The sequence below is a fragment of the Thamnophis sirtalis genome, unplaced genomic scaffold (genome assembly GCF_051295495.1).
Source record: "Thamnophis sirtalis isolate CommonGarterSnake01/CBP01778 unplaced genomic scaffold, rThaSir2_p1.2 scaffold_6, whole genome shotgun sequence".
NCBI classification, from domain to species: Eukaryota; Metazoa; Chordata; class Lepidosauria; order Squamata; family Natricidae; genus Thamnophis; species Thamnophis sirtalis.
Genome location: NW_028261386.1, coordinates 37,311,508 through 37,317,838, shown reverse-complemented (window position 1 = coordinate 37,317,838; position 6,331 = coordinate 37,311,508).

Genomic DNA, 6,331 nt, shown 5'->3' with positions numbered 1-6,331 from the left:
ACCCCACTAACCTGCTTTCCAGCTCTGTTCTCCTGTTCAGGGCAACAAAAGAAGATCAGCTGGGAGGCTGGGAAGTAGTGAGGCCGGGGCCAGCTTATTTGCTGGTTCTCCAAACTACCCAAAATTTCCGCTAACGGTTCTCCAGAACATGTCAAAACTGGCTGAATACCACCTCTGGTACCTACCTATCTTGAAAAAAAGTGATGCAAGATAATTCACACCTTTCCAAACCTTCACACTAATTCCTTGCACAAGCAAAGTACAGTATTGCTAAAGAAGAACAGAGTAATATATGGAGAACAAAATGCTAAATGACCAAGTAAGTTTTTGACAGCAGCATCTGCAGCAAACTGTAATGATGCCAAAATAAGGCCACGCACATGGTGATGTTATCAGGCAAATACCACCATTTTGTACTTACATCATGATATCTGATTTTTGTACGTAGGTTATGGCATTTGCCTGATGTCCTACTTCATTTGTGGTTCCCGCCCCAGGCAATTCTCTCCTTCCATATCCTGTTTTCAAAAAAGGAATGACAGTGACAAGAAAACAGCTAACTAGCATAAGATAGATATTGGAGAAAGCAAGAGGATAAAATCAAGAATTGTATCTTTACTTAATTACTTAATTAGAACTAAGCCTTTGATTACATTATACAAATCATACAGTTTAAAGATAATGCCTGATTGTTCATATCAGGAACCTTTGCTAAAGGCTTCAATAACTGAATTTGGAGGAATAGAATGGTTCAGTATAAGAAAGGGCGTGAGACGAGGATATAAATTGTTCTCATATCTTAATATCTCATATCTCATATATGTTAACATATGCAGCAAATGTACTACAAAAATGGCAAGGCTGGAAGGTGAGAGCAAAGATAAAACAGGGGGCCAAAATATGCATAATTTGCATTATGGAAAATAGAATGGGAATAACTCATTATGAAAATAAAAAACAGAAAGCAAAAAATCTGGGTTATTATTAAATTCATCCATTGTGCACAATGTTGACCACAGTCTGACAACACAACTTGCAATCACTAGTCACAACGAAGAAAGGAGTTAAAATCTGGAAAATAATTTCTGAAAGTGATTTATGTATGGCAGATATGAAGCTTAAGTCACAATGCACAATTGCGTAAAAATAGTATTAACCAACATGCTTAGTGAAGATACAATTAAGAGCAAAGAAATGATGGCCTTGGGTAGTTTATGTCAACAATATCACAACCACATGGTGAAAGCTTTATATTTAATTTACCTGCACTGATTTACATAAAAAAGGAACAGGACTATGGCTGTATGGTTGTGGCAATCACCTTTACTGTTTTTGACATGCATAAAAATAGTGGAGACTTGTTTGTTGCCACCATTTCCCCTCAAGCCTGGAAGAAAAGGTAAAGATATTTTAGATTTCTTGAGCTTCAGAATAGATAAGTGTGAATAGTGTGCTGGAGAAATAAAAGGAAAATTAATCTTAGGAAGATTATGATGACAAACTTAGACATGATCCTGAAGAATAGGGATGTTTCTACAAATGAAGATCTTTGAGATTATAATAGTTAAATATATTTCCAATGATAATTTACAGTAAATTCCTTCTAAACATGGATCTGAAGATGGTTATCATGCTCACCTTAGAAAAAGGTGTATTACAATTAAAACCCTTGAATGAACTAAAAGAGGAAAAGGTAATTCAAACATGGTTTCAGTATGGGCAGTTACAGGCCAGATGGAAAAAAGTTCAAAAAATTGGTTTTATGCAAAATGAGGATAATTTACTATAACAAATTAGGGATCAAAGTCCCATGCATATAAAGAGACTATATAATGCATTAATAGAAATGGATTAGGAAACAGAGTTAAAGTCTGCATGATAAAGTGGGCACAAAATTTTGAAGAACCAATAATGTTGGATACATGGGAAAAGATATGGGTAAGAAATGTAAAATTTACACAAGCCCAGAATTTGAGAGAAAACTTTTATAAGATGTTTTATAGATGGCATTTAGATCCTAAAAAACTGGCCTGTATGTATCCGAATTTACAACCTAAATGCTGGAGATGTGATTGCCTCGATGCTACATACTATCATATATGGTGGACTTGTAAAAAGGTAAAAAGCATTTTGGATAAAATATATGGTGGATTATCCAAAATGTTCTTTAAAAAAGGATAAAGTTTACCCCTCAGTTATTCTTGTTAGGTATAATTACTGATTGTACAGTTATAGAGACTAACTTGATTTTGCATTTAACAACCGCAGCAAGACTGTTGGTGGCGCAATACTGGAAGAAGGAAGATCTGCCTACAATTCAAGAATGGACATTAAAAGTAACAAACCTAGCAGATATGGCTAAAATATCAGCATATCTCAAGGATCACTAAAATGAGAGATATAAACTGGAGTGGATTGACTATACTCAAAATAAATATGGGACTAAGAAATTCCAGATAGTTTATGAGTGAAGAAACAAGGAATAATATAATCTGTTTAGAGCTAGCCTAGCAAAGAGGAGTTAAAGCTCAAATGAAAGATGATACTTTTTTTGAAGTTTATTTTAGAATATCTTTGTTAAAGATTTATACCCTGTATTGGTTCTGGGAAGTCGGGGGGGGGGGAGGAAGGGGGGTTGGGGGGAGGGAGGGAGGTAAAAGTTTTTTTTAAAAAAATTTCAATTAAAAAAAATGGTTATCATGGATTGCAAGAAGAACCAACCACTCCCTCTTGGTCAAATAAAGACTGAGTGAAGTGACATTCAATGCAAACTCATGTTCTTTGGACAAATGTTGCAAACAGGTGATAGCCTAGGAAGAAATGTATTTATTCAACTTATACACCACCCATTTCACTGGTAAGGCAACTCTGGTCAAATATGTTTGTCAAGGATTCAGGGGAAGTAGAAGAAGATAAGAAATTTGGTAGTAAGAGGGATGGAATAGTTTTCAGTGCATCCTTGTAAGAATAATGGATTAGCAAGATGAGCAGCATATAAATTGGTAAATGAATATTATTAGAAATATGCCCAAATGGCAATTGCTGGGAGTCAGTTTGACTGATTGGCACCTAGCACATTAATGACCTTTGCTTGTGTAATGTAAGTTTTAGCACACAATGTTCCTTTTGGGTGGAAGGAACAAATTTCACCATGTGCAAATTATCAGTGGGAAAATTCAAATTCATGGATTGGGACAACTCAGAGAAAGTGAACACTGCATTTATTAATAGAGTACACAAAAGGTTAAGAAAGTAAGAAGGGTAAAAAGGCAGCTAGTACATATATCCGAGCTTGTGAAATTATCATGATTTTTGTTTTATTTATCAATTGGTATGCAGCTTAAATAATTCATTTCCATCTGAAGGATACAACCTATATCCCTAACAAAAAAAGGATCATTCCCCCAATTTTATTTTCTGGATGATATATTGGTTTGTTCCTTGATCATCTTTCATGCAAAGCATTACTATAACTTATCACTTGTGCATTTTTTTAAAAAAAGGACAAAGAAGAATTCTATTTTGCCTGAATCCTACATATACTAATTTTTACAGAGAGAGGAAACATTAAAAATAGTTATAATTTAAATAGAATTCACCAGATGGAGGAAGACTGTGGCCAGACATGGATGTTGCTTGTATGATGTGTGTGTGTGTGTGTGTGTGTGTGTGTGTGTGTGTGTAGTTCTGGCTTAAACTGTCTTAACTAACCAAGTATGCATTTTTGCCCAATTTTGTTTGCTTTTGAGCATGTCCACCATAGTCCACCATAATATGTGACCAGCTTTTGATTACATTTCCAACACTTAGTAGACATATTTTTAAACATTTTTGCTAACCTTTCTAGTGGTAAGTGGCACCTATAAAACATTTCTATACAAGTTTTCTTTATAAGCAGTTGCCATAATCAATTTATAGTTTCTTTCCCAGATTTTTTGCCAGTTATCTAGTTCTATATTATACCCAAAAATTTTTGCCCATGCTCTCATTGTCTCTTTCACCTGTTCGTCTTCCATTTTTAGGCTTAGTAAAAAGTTAAATAGTTTCTTAATTAACTTTTCATCTACCGTTAACAGTATTTGGTCAAATGTTGTCTGCTCTTTATAAAAGCCATAAATCTTAGCATCTTTATTGTACCTCAATTGCATTTGCATTTGTGGCCACCATGATACATTCTTGAAGTTCTTGTTTGGTTTTTAGTTTCCCTTCTGTATTTAAAATATCTTTATATGTTAGAATTTTTTCAAGGTTTACTAATTTTAGGTGAACAAATGCTTCCATTGTAGAAAGCCATCCTGGTATTTCCATATATATTTTAGCTTTTCCCTTTTTCCATACTAAAAATAGTGTATTTCTTACATAGCGATTTTGGAAAAATCTATGAATTTTATTCTTACCATACCCTAAGAAAATATGCTATCTAGTTGCAGATCATGACCTTCTAAATACAAGAATCTTTTATGTCTGAATGTTATGCTAATTCTTGATGAATAATGTCAAAGTCTCCATCTCCCCTTTTTAGGATTTACTTATTTATTGACTTGGATTAGACACTCAGTCTGATCAATACAGGCTACTTCCACAAGGTTTGGTGTTTTAAATAAAAGATTGCTCTGTAAAATATAACTACCACCACTTCTCTGCTCTAAATGCGTTTTAGTTTGGTTTAATCTCTTGCCATTTTAATCTGTTTTTGTATTTGCAATTATTTTACTTCCATATAACAGAATAACAGAGTTCTAGTCCAACCCTCTGCTCAAGCAGGAGACTCTATACTATTCCAGAGAAATGGCTGTCCACCCTCTTCTTTAAAGGCCTTCAGGGATGGAGTGCCCACAACTTCTGAAGGCAAGCCTTTCCAATGGTTAATTGTTCTCACTGTTAGGAGATTTCTCTTTAGTCCTAGGTTGCTTCTCTCCTTGATTGGTTCCCATCCATTGTTTCTCATCTTGCCTTCTGGTGCTTTGGAAAATAGATTGACCCCCTTATCTTTCTGGCAGCCCCCTCAAATATTGGAACATTGCTATCACCCTAGTCCTTCTTTTCACTAGATTAGAATATCCAGTTGCTACAATCATTGGGAACAATAAAATAAGTTTTATTATATGTTATAATAACTCAGTGTCATCTGACACTGTGAGCTGATTGGCATATAAATTTGATACATACATAAAATAGACAAATAACAGAATTCTCCTACACTGACAGGTCTTCTCTTTGTCCCAAATTGGGTCCCTCACAGAGGTGGGTGATTTGTATTACATCAACCACCTTGCTCTTCAATCAGATCACAAGTATCTCCCCTTAAATCTGGGACTGGATTCCTACCTGATTCAGGTTCTAACATAAATTTCTTACATTTTTTTTGTTGAAGTCATCCATAATTTTGCTGCTTCTTAACACTCTGTTCTTTTATCACAATTGATCCCTAGTCACAATTTTATTATTCCAGTTCCATGATCATGTTTTCTGTGTTCCCCATTCCTGTGCTATTTACCTGAAAAGTGCCTCTCTACTAAATCGGACTGATTTCATATCTCTTCCTTCAAATTACTCTTTAAAGCTCACATTTTGGGAAGCATTTTCATTCCTTACTGAAACGGAGTATGTAGTAGTGAACAGATGCCTATTACATCCCATTTTGCCTTTTCATTGCTTCTTTTCCTCTGCTGAATTCTTGCATTAAATTATAGGTTGGGAATTCATTGAAAAACAGTCTGGCATTTAGTAAAGTATCTTATATTGACAGTAATCTAAATCAAACAATAACCATATATAATCACACTAACCTGAACTTTCAGACTGCTCGTCCATGCCTAGTTAAGGAGGACTAAATTACCTTTGTATAAACAAGCAAATCACACAGATTTCTCCATTATCCCTAACCCACTAAACTTCTTTGTAGCATGAAGATTCGAATCCTGGTTTCCAGACTGGGTATTCTGTGTTGTCCCATATTTTCTGATCTGAGAGGCATCATCTCTCATGACTGAGCTAGAGACATGATTTCTGCTGTTTCTATAAAGTTATTTGTTACTTTGGCTTCTATTATTTAGCTCTATATCCTAGCACAAAATGAGATTACTTAAAAATATGAAATTAAAACTCATGCCAGAATGTACCAGAATAATGAAGCAACATAGTTCCAGTGATGCTATCCAAGAATCGATCATCTTAAGTTCAGAGCTAGCTGCCCATTATTCTAGTTACATTTGTCTACACATGATTATTCAAAAGCGCTTGCGGAATTATGAGACAGCAAAAAAGACGTATTCTTTGTAACAGTCTTTTTGCTTTCCTAAAGTCATAAAAAGAGTATGGGCAGGTACCT